Below are 16,001 nucleotides of genomic sequence, written 5' to 3'. Positions count from 1 at the left end.
CAAATTCAAATATTTGTTCCTTACTAGGGTGCCTTGGGCAGGTTGCATAATCTCTGTGAGCACCTATTTTTTTATCTGTTGTATTCTCCAACATGTTACAGAGATAATAATGAGACCTACGGATTTGACATTTAATTATCTGTTTGTTGTATTCTGAATGCTCTGTGGAAATAAATGAAATAGAGGTAAATATTTGGTCAACATTCCCTCAATGTTCATTAATAGCTACCATTTCTCTGTTCAATTTCACATACCCTTACCTGCCATATCTGTGGCAGGCATGAAGCCAGGTGCAAGGGATACTAGAAATAAGCAGGGCACACATATTGCCCCCATCTTCAGTCCAGTGGGAGGTCCAATATGCACTCTTATGGAGGCAACACAGTGAGCTGAGCACAGTAATTGAGTTCAAGGTGTAGGTACTCTGTCCTAAAGGAGCTAAAGAAACTGTGGCATTGTAAGGTAGAGGCGGTTAAGGAAGGCTTCACAGAAGGGCCTGACATATATGAAGGACTATAGGAATTGGTGCAAGAGGGAGAGGAAGTTGCAAGAACATTTCACGCTGAGGAGAAAACAAGTGCAGAAGCCAGCCCGGCACTAGTGTGAACCTCCAAAGGCAAGTTCTGAGAACACTGGGCTTACCAAGGGGCAACTGTCAGGGGCAGACTGTACCAAATCAGGCTATTGGACACACTGGTTGTTGATTCAGAGAGTTGGTTCAAGGTCCCCCATGACAACATATGTCACACTTAATTTCTTAAATCCTTGTCCATATTGATTTCCCATCCTTCCAGAAGGCAAGTATACTCACAGAGGTTTACAGTGACCAACAATGATAGCCTGGGGAAGTTTCGCACAGGAACGGGACCATTTCCAAATGGTTTCTTGTCTGTTCATGCACAAGAGACCATTTCTTTGAGACATCTTGGATTGGTCTGAAAGGGCTTAAGTATTAGAATTTGAGCATTTTGTATTAGATAAATCAAAACCTTTTGATCCTTTTAAGTGTTTTAACTATTTTCTTATTTGGTAATATGCATATATTGATTAGAAATTTCCATCACATTATAGAATTCCAGCATTGACTAGTGACACAGAAAAGTCCAAGTGGGCTCCTCCATTTTCTTCTATGTGCATCATTCTTCTTTCCTTCTTAGGGTCCTTCCCAACTCAACTTTTCTACTCTCCATGATATTCTTCCCAATCTGTGTGGTTGCCCCCTGATAATGCTCAAGGTCAAGAGGGTGCAGAAAAGATTCAAAAAGATGATAGCATCAAGTACTGCTAAGGATCTAGATGAACATGCTCCCAGATAATGCCAATGGGAGTGAAATTGGTACATGTCTAGTGGGAATAATTTAGCCATATTCAAATGCCTTGATTTTGAATACCATTTGATGAGGTGATGCCACTTCTAGGAATGTCTCAAATAAATTTTTTTAAAGATTTTATTTATTTATTTGAGAGAGAGATCACAAGTAGACAGAGAGGTAGGCAGAGAGAGAGAGGGGGAAGCAGGCTCCCTACTGAACAGAGATCCCAATGCGAGGCTCAATCCGAGGATCCTGAGACCATGACCTGAGCCGAAGCAGAGGCTTAATCCACTGAGCCACCCAGGCACCCCTCAAATAAATTTTTACGCTAAAGATTTAACCATAGATACATACTTGGCCCCATTATTTAAAAAGTACAAAAATGAAGGGGAAGTTTTAAGTATCTATTCATATGGATGTAATCATAAATTGTGTCTTATCAGAAAGGAAAATGTTGGCTTATATTTACTACCATTGAAAAAAGCCCATGCTATAATGTTAGGTGACAAAGGCAGATTACAAAACACTATGCTGAATGTGAAACTATTCCAATTAAAAAATAGAATTCACTCTTACTATCCTTTAGCTATAGATTTAGAAATAGAGAAATACGAGTACCTTTCTTTTCTTCTCTATACTTTTTAAGTGTCTTTCTTTTAAATACTTATTACTTTTAAGATCCAAAGAAAAAAGACTGTTTTCACTTAAAAAAAAAAAAAAAGTGTATGCTCACCTTAGCCACATTTGGCACTAAGTCTTCCTGAGCACTAAGTTTCTTCCTACTGAAGAAACCACCTTTATCATAAGTTCTTGTCAGCAGAGACTCTAGTGTCCATGCTTGTCTTAGAATTTCCTAAGTAATGGCCACCTTGAGGGAATGACCAGGTTTCTCTCCAGAAAATGTGGAATAAATCCCCTCTCTCTGCTCTGGGGAAGGAGTTACTCTCAGCAGATGCATGAGAAACTAAGTCTAGGAGCTGGGCACAATAGTTTTTATTCCCCCAGTTGTGTGAGGCTTGTCATCCAAGTTCAAAAGAAGTGCTTATATGTTATGGTCACTTAATAAAAATTTGCAGCACAGGCATGTGTTGTCTGATAGTGCTATGCTGTTCTAATAGTCCGAATCAGCCCTTGTTCTGTGATATTTTCTTCATAGTTGCCTAAATACAGATTTCACTGTGTTCAACTTGCAGGTGGGATAAGGGAAGCTCTTTAGAGACCTGTCCACTGCTTCTTATATCAGCAATTCATTTTGTAGCCGGGAGCTTAATATAATCTTCCCTCCACATGATCCATTGAACTTGTATGATTTCAGATCTGAATTTGAAAAAGTTATATGAATTGTCGTATGTCCAGCCCTCATTACATTTTGCTGATCTTTTTATGCAGGAGGAAAGAAAAAGCAAGGGGTTTTGTTTGTTTATTTGTTTGTAGTTACTGTTCTTCTATAATGTCCTCTTTTCTGTAATATCCTCACAATTAAGGGCAACGACAAACATTAATAAGCATTTTCTACCAATTTGTAATTTACCATGTACTTCTGCACTCATCACTTCATCTGATTCTTATTAAGCACTCTCTGAGTATGGTATAATCACTGCCATTTTCAAGGTGAGGCAACTGAAGCATATAGAGCCTGTTATTGGCCCAAGTGTATTAGTTAGGACTCCTTTGGTTGCAAATCCTGAAGCACAAATATATCTCACTAAAGAAAAAGAAAGCAATTTGTTAAGTCTAAAAATAGATCTCTGCTTCAGGCACAGGTGAATCCAGGTGCTTGAGTGTTATTGTCAGATTCATCCTCCATGTCTATACTCTGTTTCCTCTGTTAGCTTTTTACTCAGCAGATTTTTTCCATACAATGTGAAACAGCCCCACAGTTTGATATCTTACTGACTTAGCAACTTCAGCAGAAAGGCATCTATTTTCCAAGTATTTAGCCAAATTACTAAGACTGACTATTATTTGGTCTAGTCTGGTTCTTTTGTCCAGCCCTGCACCTGTCACTGTGCCCAGGGAATGAAACATTACAATGGCAGGTCTTAGATGGGGTGAAGTCACCCCCACACTGTAATGTGAACTGAGAGTAGGAAAAGGTTCTTCAAAGTGAAACATGGTACTGTTTGCAGAAGGGGCATGAACAGGAGGCAGACAGAAGCCCTAGCTCTTTACTGTAACAAGCTGGTAGCTAGTAAGTAGTGAGTTTGTACTCCTTAGGGAAGGCTGTAGTAGGATATCTCACCTCTGAGAGGTTTTGCAGGAAGTATGAAGACTAGAAACCACAGGCTCTGTCATAGTTCTCAAACCATGCTGATTCCCGAACTTTAGACTATTTGACCATTAGATTATGTGGATCTTCTAGAATCCATATATGCACTCAACATTATCTTTTGAATTAAAAATATACCATGAGGCTCCTGGGTGGCTCAGTCAGTTAAGTGGCTGCCTTCAGGTCATGATCTCCGGTCCTGGGATTAAGCCCCATGTCGGGCTCCCTGCTCAGAGGGGAGTCTGCTTCTCCCCTCCACCTCTCCCACCACTCATGCTCTCTCTCTCTCTCACTCTCTCTCTCAAATAAATAAAAGCTTAAAAAATTAAAATATATCATGACTTGTTTGCATGGCCACTTTTTAAACATATAGGTATAGCTATGATTAATATAAATCCATGGAATTCACAGAGGGTTTTGGTCATAATGTTTATTTTAATTTATATAAAAAATACATGTGTTATCCTGTTCAGGGTTTTCAGAACATTTTCATCTCTAAAAGGTGGGGGGTCTCCAGGTTGAAATTACTTAGGAAGTCCTAGCATATTAAGATATTAAAACTCCATCTGAACGAGGGTTAGGAACCCATTTCTGCTATCATTTCTAATGACGTGCTATTCCTTGGGTATCAGTTTCCTGACCTGTACTATGGGTATAACTGTCCTGTCCACATAACTTGTTGCAAGGCTTTTACGTGGAACTTCTAGCAAGTATTTTAAAAAACTTATAATATGGCATCATTGATACTTTATTTTTATTTGACTCTGTGCTCAAGGATATTGCTCTTAATGTGTTCTGCAAACCACTAATGGCCCCTGAGGCAAAATGTTCTTGTCCATTTCTAATATGATTGTGCAGATCAATGAAGGTCTGTCTTCCTCTATGATACACCACAGGCTTACAGATTTTTTTAAAGATACCTTTTATCAATGATATATATTCCGGGAAGCACATTTTATCTTTCTTATGCCCAAAACATACTCATGACTGTAAAAAGTGATCAACGATTTGAATTTTCTGTTTAATTTTTTATTGTATAATATACAGAAAAATGCATATATCCTAAGTATACTTTTGATTAATATTCACAACAGAAGACATTTGTATAACTAACATCCAGGTCAAGAGAGAACATCAGTAGCTCTCTAGAAACACACCTTGTGGCTCCTTCTCAGTTACAGACCCCTGCCAAAGATAACCTAAACCCGACTTCTCACAGCACAAATGTGCTTCATTTGTTTTTTTTAGTCCATCTAAATGAACTCATTTTATTCTTAGTTCTTTGAACATTGCATTTACAAGATTTATCCATTTTGTTGTGTAGAATGACAGATGGTACATTTTTTATTGCTGCATAGTATTCCATCGTGTGTGTGTGTGTGCATGTGTGTGTGTATTTATCTTTCACAACATATTTGTGCTATTCATAGGGATTTGAGCAGTTTCCAGTTTGGAGTTATTCCAAAAAGTGCTACTATTAAAATTCCATATAGGTCTGTAGGCGAGCCCATACATGTTTTTTTTTTTTTTTTTTTTTTTATTGTATTAGGGAATGTGTACGTTTAGCTTTACTAGACACTACCAAGCAGTTTCCCAAAGCCGGTATACCAACCAATATTCCCATAAGCAGTGTAAGACAGTTTTGTTTTCTCCATGTGCTTGCTGATACTTGGTGTTTTCTGCTTCTGTAATTCTAACCATTCTGGTGAATGTGTATACTTTTAATTTGCAGTTTACATTATGGTTCTCATTTGCATTTTCATAATGAGTAATGAAGTTGAAATAATTTTTCATATGTTTATTGGCCATTTGGACATCCTCTTCTGGTGGCACTTACTTATCCACATATTATGCTTATTTTTCTTTGGGTTGCAATCAGTTTCCTGTTGGTTTGTAGGGAATCCCTCACTTTTGCCATCTTATTGGCAGGAATATTTTTCAAGTTTTGATATTTATTTTTAAATACAAAATCTACTAACATTTCTCATCATGCCATCTCATTAATGATCCATTCTCAGAACAGAACATTGATTTGGACCCTATCTTTACAAAAACAATGCTAGCTGTTAGACATGCAATAGTAAATAAAACATGCGATCTCCACCCATATGGTACTTACCACCTAAGAATGAGAGAGACAAACAATATACAAATACATATATAACTTAAAGATGAAGCCAATTATAAAAATAACAGGAAGCATTCAAATAGGGGAAAGGGATAGAATAAAAGGACTTCTTTCAGCTCCACACACTTCTCTGTCATTTAATCTGAGACCTAAAGGCTAATAAATGCAGTGCCAAAAATGAGGGAAGAATATTCTAGGCAGACACAACAGCATGTGCTATTCTCTGAGGTGGGAAAACACTTTGCATGTTCTAAGACTTGGAAGGAGGTGGTTTGTCTAGAGCATGGGTCAGCAAATTGTTAAAGGTAACATAGGAAATATCTTAGGCTTTGCAGACCAGATGGTCTCTGTCGCAACTACTCAACACTGTTGTTGTAGCCTGAAGGCAGCCATAGACTAAATGTAAACAAATGCACATGGTTGTTATTTCAATAAAACTTTATTTACAAGAATAGGCAATGGGCCAAATTTGATCCATGGCCATGTTTTGCCAGCCCCTAGTCTAGATCACGGAGAAAAATGTCAGTCTTTTACCTGGAATACCTTGGTGGACCCCTAACTAGACTTCCAGCTTCTAGTCTTACCTACAAACCATTCCCTACACAATATCCACAGCAAATATTTCAGAGTCCTAAATTAGATTCCAATTAAACATCTCTGGTTAAATTTTTGGAAGCTTCTTATTAAATGTAGAGTAGAATATAAAACTGGGATAGACTTGGGCTACATGGTGCAGGGATTCGTAAGCCACTGATTTGTAGCCTTGATTTTAGAATGCAGTGCTGAAATTTACTTTATATCTATGTGCATGGGGTTTAGTGATAGCTGTGGGCATGGGAAAAAAGGGGCATGATAGAATGTATGGTCTCCACCTGCTCTTCAGCTTAGAGAAATCTCTTCCGTCTGAAAATCCACACATACCTGACTTTGTGTACTTCTCACTTTCTCCCTTCTATTACACAGTATAGGAGAAACCCTCTAATTGCTTGGGTTTTGTATTCAGTTCCAGGAGCAGATACGTGTTACGCGAACAAATGGATGGGTATAATGGTGCTGTAACCCTCTAACACTTAGTGAATAAACAGTCTAATAAAAGAATGAATAGCTTGAGTTTTGCAGGAGAAAAAAATCCAAAGATGATCCTGGAATTTTAGGCATAAGTGACAAGGGATGGGTGTGGCCTAATCAGAAATTAGGAAGTCAGGAAAAGGCTTTTTTTGTCAGATTTCAGACATGGTGGATCTCTGGTGTGAGACATCAGTGGTGTGCAGGGGACAGGTAGAAATGACTTCTGAGGCTTGGGAGAGAGATTGGGCTGGATAAAATAACTGAAACTAAAATAGTTTAAATACTAGGAGACAGAAGGAAAAGTGGTTCAAGGACAGAAAAAGTAGGTTGAAAGGTAAGGATGAGAAAGATAGGAAAATTTCCCATGAATGAAAAAAACTGAATAACTATAAGATTTCTAGATTTTCAAGTAATAAAGCCATTCAGAAGGAGTGAAAAGCTATATAGGCCCTCAAGGTCAATGCTATAATTATTCATTGACATTGGTATGAAGTTACATCAAAATTCACAAAATAGTGGGGGAAGTCATTAATGTAGATTCTTAACAAGATACTCATTTCTTAATTAAAAAAAGAAACCATCTCCTCTTCTTTCTACTTTATATCGTAAAAGAACACAGAAAAATGTATCCTTAAAAAACTAGATTTGAAGTCAAGCAGGGCTTGGATTCAAGTGCTAACCCTGCTCCTCTTTAGCTATTTGACCTTGAAATCTATATTAACTGTTCTAAACTTCAGTTTATACATCTTTAAAGTAGGGTGGGTAACAGCACTTTCCTCAAAGCATGGTTATAAGGACTGAATGGGATGATGTGTATAAAAGCCACTGGCACCAGCAGGACACAAAGAAATGGGTGTTAGCAGTTATGACTTGAAATATATATTTTTTTAAGATTTTATTTATTATTTATTTGACAGACAGAGATCACAAGTAGTCAGAGAGGCAGGCAGAGAGAGAGAGGGGAGGAAGCAGGCTCCCTGCTGAGAAGAGAGCCCGATGCAGGGCTCAGTCCCAGGACCCTAGAATCATGACCTGAGCCGAAGGCAGAGGCTTTAACCCACTGCATCACCCAGGCACCCCTTAAAACATATCTTCTTATCATGGCAATGTCCTCTGTCCCTGGAAGCCCTTGATTAAAATAGAACATACAATGTAAAGATATGGTTTAGGCACCTAGCTTGGAGGGATTGAATCCTGGTTCTGCATCTTACAGCTGGGTAACCCAGGCACTTGCCCTAATCTCTCAATTTCTCTGTCTGTAAATGGAGAAACTAAGAGCACTTCCTTCCCAAGAATTAACGATACATTTAAGGCTGGGTGATGGACATCAAGGAGAGTATGTGATATAATGAGCAATGGGTATTATATAAGACTGATGACTCATAGACCTGTACCTCTGAAACCAATAATGCATTATATGTTAATTAAAAATTTTTAAAAAGTACATTTAAGGCTAGTAAAATAGTCTCCCACATAAAAATATCTATAAATATTTTTGCAGTTTTATCATTATCATTATAGCTATGTGGCCATTCTAAAGCAAGACACAATGCAAGTTTTATTTAGTCCTATTTAGTTCCGATTAGAGATCGTCCTGGAACTATACCAGAAGGAGTATCCTAAAATTGTTGCTGACAACGAAGTCCACAAATTTGTCCCAAACGAGGTAGCCAGATTAATAGGAAATTATAGAAGACCACTTGCAGCTCCAAGGAAGTCCCCAGTCTGTGTCTGTTGTTCCGTCTCCAGCTGAGACCTCCTCTCAGTCTCTTTATCTCCTCTCTGCCCCCTAGTGGGAGAGAGAGCTGACTGTACTCTGTGGAGAGATTTGGACAATATCTCACAGGGAGTTTGTTTGGGTTACAACTGGCAGGATATCTCAGGAGCAAGGTGGGACTTAGAGTCCCAGTTAGAACACAGAAATGAGGGGACCACAGGAATGAGATCCCAGCATTAAGAATATCAGAGAAAATTATTCTGTGGGGATGGAGCTTTACAGAACAGTAGTGGTAGATCAGGTATTACAGACAGAGAAGTAGCTTTGGAAGGATGTCAGGAAAGAGGAATTCCCACGTCCTGCCTGGGATTGAACTACAAACCCAGTTCAGTAATTGAATCCCTGCTGAGCTGCACAGTAGCATCAAAGGTTCCAAGATTCCTTTCTGTGTTTCTACTGCAAGAACAAAGCTCACAGACAGCCCCAGCTCCAGTCTTGTCTCTGCTGCCGTTAGACTCTTCTGCACCTCAGTTTCTCATGTGTAACATGGGAATCGTGATAGGATCCACCTCGTCAGGATTACTGGTGTTCTACATATAGGAAAAGTGAGAAGAGAGCCTGGCACACGAGTTTATCACCATCACTGTTGCCATTGCATCGTTATTACAAGGGGCAAGTCTGCAGAGGAAGCTTGAGTTCTCAGAGTCCAGTGTCAAGGTGAAGCCCTGGCAAAGCAAAAGTGTATTGGTTTAGAGTAGGGGCCTTGTAGTCAAGCAGAGATCCCACTTCTCACACTTACTAGCTGAATGACCTGGGAGAAGTTATTCATCACTTGAAGTCAGTTACTTTATTTGAAAAAATGGAAATGATGACCATACCTACCTCACATTATGGAGAGAATTACATGACAGTAAGCCTGAAGAACACTTTGAACTGTGTGTACATATATCAAGTGATCCATAAATCATAGTCATTATTAAAACTGAGACCGCAAACATCATTCCCAGCTGTAACTTGAGTGTCCGGTGGAGAAGCAGAGGCATAGAACTAAACAGGAATCCTGGGCCTCCAGAGTCAGACTCACATAAGATGAGATTTGGAAAAGGCTGTCCCATGCTGCCGTGGTTTTTGCAGAAGTGTCTTGGCCTTCTACTTTGGGCTGTCAAAAGATCAGTAACTAAAATAAATGTAACTCCTATAACCAATCATGAGGACTATGTGGCTGCATATTATTGCTAGGCCAAGGGAGGGGGGGTAGAGGAATGGGCGGGGGTACAGATTGCTTCAGGGTCACCCAAGAGGCAGTGGTTATTCTTTAAGGTGAGGTCATGGCCTCTATCGTTGGGGTAACTACACCCACATCCCTCACGACTAACACAAAACACTTTGCCCTCATTGCTGAAAAAAAAAAAAATAAGTTTCATAAGGGAATTAATAAACAAGCCAAAGAAAATTCTCATCTGCCTTTTAATTATAGAAGAGTGATTGCTATGCTAATCATAATCAGCATCAAGGTCAAAAGTTTCCACTACTCCGGAATGAACATTTAGAAAATAAATTAACCAGAATACCAATGCTATTTCTGAACTCCCAGCTCACGTGGGTTTGAGATAGAATGCTATATCTTTTAAGTGTCTTTTAAGAGGATCCATGTAATGCTGATACATTGATTAGAGAGACGTCACTCCACAAACCTAATGCCCAACTTGGGGGGGGAGCATTAGGAGGCCCACGAATTAGTGTAATTGTCTAGACTGCGAAAATAAATACTGGTGATTTGTTGTCATGAGTCATCTCTGGCAGGTGTCACTACAGGATGTGTTGAAAGTACTTGGGTCTCAGGTTAATGTAAGGAATGAAACATTAATGTATTTTAATGATTCTAATATATTTTCATTTCCTCCTGGGTATTGGTATTACAATAAAAATAACACTTCAATGCCTGTGATTTTACGGAGTTAGACCCCCTACCTCACACCATTCTACAAAATAGATTACAACTGTAAGACAAGTCAAATAAAAGTTTAAGAATATTGATACAATAAAATATTCAGCCATAAGAAGGAATGCAGTACTGATACCTGCTACAGCTTAGATGAACTCTGAAAATGTTATACTAAGTAAGAGAAGCCAGAGCCCGAAGTTTGCACATATTATATGATTCCATTTACATGAAATGTCTAGGACAGACAAATCCTTTGAGACAGAAAGCAAATTACTCATCACCAGGGGCTGGAATGAGGAGGGAATAGAAAATAATGGCTAATGGGTATGGGGTTTCCTTTGGGGTGATGAAAGTATTTTGGAGCTAGATAGAAGCAGTGATTGTGCAATGTTGTAAATTTTTTAAATGCCTCCCAAAATGCATAATGGTTAATTTTATAAGAATTCCATCTCAATTTTAAAATGTTTAAGGTTATTAGAAAAAATGCAGGGTAGTATTTTTTAAGTAAGGAAGAGTATTTTTTAAGTAAGGCAGAGACCTCAAAGCCATCGATCAAAAAAAGAACCAATCTGTACATAAGAATTAAAAGCATCTGTATTGCCAAAGATAACATAACCAATGTAAAAACAAGTATAAACAAACAGCTTTCCAGAAGAAAGTGCCAGGTGACATTCAAGGCCCTGAGAGACTTTCAGTTATCACTGAGGGCTTGGACATCACCCTACCTGATACCTGATCTGATGCTTAAATGCCTCCTTCCATATCTAGTATCTACCAGGATGCATTCCATCCTGGGGAGCTCTTCTCTTCTGCACATGGCCTAGTCCATATTCAAGTAACTCCACCGTCTTCAAAATGTTTTCTTACATTGAGTCAAATTGTCCTACGTAAGGATCCCAGTAGTTGGAGTGGTTTTTAGAGCACAGACCTTACATTCAGAGAAATTCAGGTTTGTTTATTTACCACTTTGCAATCTTGTGCAAGTTGCTTAACCATTCTACACCTCTACCCTCCCTCATCTGGAAAAGAGGGTCATGTGTCCCTCACTGGGGTAGTCAGAATTAAGTTAGATAACGTCTGCCAAAGGCCTAGCAGAGATCTTGGTACATTGTAGGCTTTCAGTAAGCAGTGGCTGCTTTGATTAATTCCAGAGACACAAACGGAAAATGGTTTCTGTCCTAACACATGGCAGTTTTCATTCACTCATTTACTCTTTCCTTTCTTCCTGTCTTCCTGCCTTCCTCATCTGAAGACCTTACTGCGGCTACAAGGTCCTATGTACAATCAGGCCTCACACCACCCAATCTTCCTGCTGCTAACTCTCTTACTTTACCATTCACCCTCTCTCTCTTCTGACTTGTCCACTTTAGCCACACTGGCCTCGTTGCTTTTCCCTCAACGTATTCTGCATGCTTCTGCCTCAGGACCTTTGCTCTTCTGAAATACTCTTCTCACCAGTCACTCACACCTTCACATGTCAGCCAACAAGAGAAGCTGTCCTAGACCATAGTGCTGCTACGCTTTGTTCTCAGCCCTCCTCCTCTGTTCTGCCTTATTTTTCTATTTATCTATTTATTTATCTGTCTATTGTCTGTCTCCCTTAGTGAGAATGTAAGCTTCATAATGATAGGGACTCTTTTTTCTCCTTTGTTGTTTCTGGTACTTAGAGAAGAACCTGGTACATAGTAGGCATGCTATAAATAATGGTTTGGCGAATGTGTTAACCCAAATATGGGAGTACTTGCTGTGAGCCAGGTGCGCTCATGCAGAGGAGAACAGCAAGGTGCTTTCTGCTTCAGTTAGAACAATCCTATCCTGACACAACATGGTTTTAACAAGCCAGCTAGCAGACTGTCATAGTAAATGTTGTTTATGTACAAGGCATCTTTATGCTGAGGGTAATAAAACAGCCCTACGATGCCAAAATCCTCAAGTTGAGTGACTGGTTAACTGTTAGACCATAAATAATTTGAGTTGGCGAGAAATATTCTCACTTCAGTGGGAGGCGGTATTCTGTCACTTCTCTGGATTCCATCTGACATGTTGGATTATTATAGATTAAATAAGCAATCCTGAGTGGACTGTGGCCTAGCAACACAGGCCTGAGACAAAGGAGATGGGAACCAAAAAACAGGGGGTGTGGGGATGTGGCCATGGCCAGGCTCGCAGGCTACATTCATTGTAAGTGCATTTGTGAAGGCAACAACACTTGACCCCTGTTTTGTCCCCCTCGGGGTGCACTGAGGATGCTTTGATGACAAGGGCACTCACAGTGACTGTCCCCAAGGACTGGAAAGTGACTCTCCAGTCTCTTTTGCTGCTACCTGTGGCCATGTCTTTACAACAAGACTGCGGATTCGACAGCGAAGGTCTCATGTAGGCAGCATTTTCAGCATTTCAGAGTTAGAGCAAAACAGACCTGGATTTGATTCCATACTCTGCTGTCTTCCAGCTGTGTGACCTTGAACAAGGTAGTTGACCTTTCTAAGCCTCTGTTTCTACAACTCTAAAAGGGGGTAAAAAGCATTCTGATTTCATTAGGAAATAAACATGATAATGCACATAAAGCATTCGGCATGGTGCCTGGCACTTTGCAAGGGCCCAGTTATCACAATTGTGGTTCACATGATTTAAGAATCTCCTCCCATGTCCTAAAATGGGGCACCTGGGTGGCTCAGTGGGTTAAAGCCTCTGCCTTCGGCTCAGGTCATGATCCGGGGGTCCTGGGATCGAGCCTCACATCAGGCTCTCTGCTCAGTGAGAAGCCTGCTTCCCCCTCTCTCTCTGCCTGCCTCTCTGCCTACATGTGAACTCTGTCAAATAAATAAATAAAATCTTTAAAAAAAAAAAAAAAAGAATCTCGTCCCATGTCCTAAATGGATGTTTGCTTGTATGTCACATAAGACGATCATGATATGGTGCAAGACAGATATGGGAATGTTTCACTGACTTCCTAATACCAGAAAACAGCGTAATTAAAGTAGTCTTCAGGAATGCATTCAGGGAACAAAGAATCCCTGTGAAATAAATATGATTCAGTGATGCTTCCAGTTAGTTCTGTGCCAATCAAGTCGATTAAAGTTTGAACCATGTCAGCTTAGTGATTCACAGTTATGGGATGCACATGCTCCGACAAGACAGCCAGCCTGGAGACTGGGGCATAAGGGCTCTGCATGACCACTAGATAGCCTTGGGAGCCCCCTTCTCCTCTGAGCCTGGTTTCTCAGCTGTACATTACAGATGTACCATCTAGACATTTCACTTTTAAACAGTCTTAGAATAGCAGGTACTCTAGATGCCCATTATTAGAAACAGACCCAATATCTACATTGCTCCTTGTAACAAACAGATCTATAGCATGCATTCTAATAATTAAGGATTAATATTAAAATAGGAGGCAGCACATGGCAACAAGCAAGAACATCAGCATTTTTGTTCATTTCTCTTCCCCCTCTGAAGAATTGAGTTATCTGAAAGGTAGGTTGTTTGAAAAAGTCCGCATTTGCATATAGATTCTCATTTTGTTCCTGTATTTATTCTAGTTTGGTGGTCCTCAAGCTATAGTTTGTAGAAGATTTGCTATAGACCTTTAGTGATATAAAGTCAACATTTTCTACTTCCTGGGTACTTAAGGGATTTTTAATAGTATTTTGCCCAATACACATTTTTTGTCTGACTTTAGAACATAACCTCCCAGTAGTGTAGAGCCCCACAAGGAAAAGAAAACACTGCACCAGATTGTTTCTATTGTTTCTTTCCTGCCTGAAAATAAAGGTGATGGTATAGGGGCTATTTTAGAGGAAGATACTGAAAATCAAATTAGGTCACATCCGTAAAACCACCTGGCAAGCTGCTTCATAGGAGCATTAGTTGCTGGAACTGCCTGGGGGCAGGTTGTAACACAGATATTTTTGAAGCATCTGAGCTGCACCCCAGATCTGCAGCTAGGATGGGAGAGTGACCTGGATAGGGCCGGCTTTGAAAATGCTGATGGAGGAGGCACAGCCACAGGAGGTGGGGCCACTGGCCTGAAGAACAAAACCGGGAAAAGAAGGTGGGGTGTGAACAGTGCCCAGTGCCGGCAGGAACCTATAGGGCTGGGCGGTCGAAGAAGTGTTCTATTACTTTTTCCCTAGCCCCAGAGGGATAGGAATTCAGGGGGGTGGGAGGATGGGAGAGTCTTCAGGAATCCATCCTAAAACCTGGGTGTGTGTCTCCCAGGCATCTTATGGACATGTGTCCTCATAACAGTCCTTTTCTCTTGCCAAGGAGAACCCTATTCAGTCATAGGTGTGGGCATGTGCCAACAGGGGACCTCGGCCCCACGGGTAACAGCACCTTAGAAGGCCATTGAGGCTAGTCCCTGTCACAGCAGCACATGAAGCCAGGATCTGGATACTTGGACACCCGTTTGCTGGGGTCAATCTCCAGAGAGCTCTAGGCAGTGTCATAGTAAGTCTTCTGATGTATGTTCAAATCCTATATGCTACTTCCTAGCTCTGTCATGTGGAGATGTGTATAACATCATGTAACTGTGCTGGGAAAATGAGCTTCTCAGCATGTTGAACAGAGCTTGAGGCAGACCTATCACTCAGGATGAGGGGGAGGCTTCTATGAGACTGGGTTCTATGGAACAGTCTCACAGAAGAACCAGAGGAGTCCAGTGTTTATATACATTCCTGCAAACAGAAGCACAGAGGTTGTTACGTAGTCCTTGAGGTGGTGGTGACATAAGCACCAGATGTAAAAGGGCCGTGGCCTGACTGTGTGTGTGTGCATATGTATGTGTTGAGGTAGGGCATCTCTTTGTGCCATCTGAGGTCCAGCAGAAACCCTAGACTGACTCCATGGGTTGGTATGAAAATTAAATGAAACCATAAATGTAAAGCATTGAGCATGGTCTCTGGATTACATTAAGTGTCTAATTAAGGGGAGTTGTTGCTATTGTTGGTCATCCAGTGGAATTTGCTAGGAGAGAAGAGTGAGTTGAAAGAAGATAAAGCAACACAGTTAAGGATCTGATTCCCCTCTCATTTCCTAAATCCCTGAGGGCCAGGAAAGCCAACACTCTGGTGTCTGTCTAGAATAAGGCTCAAGCTCCAGACCCCCTTTCTCTCCCTAAGTTGTGGCCTCTTCAACCTTGAAAGATGTTTAGCAGAGTTTGGGAGAGATTTGAGCAGAGTGGCCCCCACGAATCTCAAATGGCAAACACCCCTTTCATTCCAGGACTGACTCTGCCCCATGTGTTCCATCACTTGTCACCTGTTTTTCAGAAATGAAGAAGTCTTTCCCCTCAACCTGTGACTTCAGGACTTCCTTTCATAGTTCAGTGCTTGCATGCTTGACATGAAATGATGTTACCTCCTGCCATTATCTTTTGTTGTGCTGAAACACAAACACAAACCCGACCCAAGGCCCATGCGTTTCTTGCTAGCCTATCAGGATGTGCTCTGTCCACGGACTGAACTGACAGTATGAAAGGCTTTGCCCTTGTCTATTTGCTGGTTCAGTCTCTGACAGCAGTAACTTGTTCCCGGGCTACCTTAATGGGAAGTGACAAG

The 16,001-nt window shown here is 40.5% G+C and overlaps 1 long non-coding RNA gene across 3 annotated transcripts in view; it reads left to right on the top strand.

Moving 5' to 3' along the window:
• LOC309863119 overlaps positions 1-16,001 on the top strand; it is a 313,775-nt gene that overhangs the window by 219,658 nt on the left and 78,116 nt on the right. The window lies entirely within an intron of this gene.

Source organism: Mustela nivalis (assembly GCF_964662115.1).
Source record: "Mustela nivalis genome assembly, chromosome: 1".
Lineage (NCBI taxonomy): Eukaryota > Metazoa > Chordata > Mammalia > Carnivora > Mustelidae > Mustela > Mustela nivalis.
Note: the sequence above shows the minus strand (reverse complement) of the source record. Positions and strands in the feature narration are given on the sequence as shown.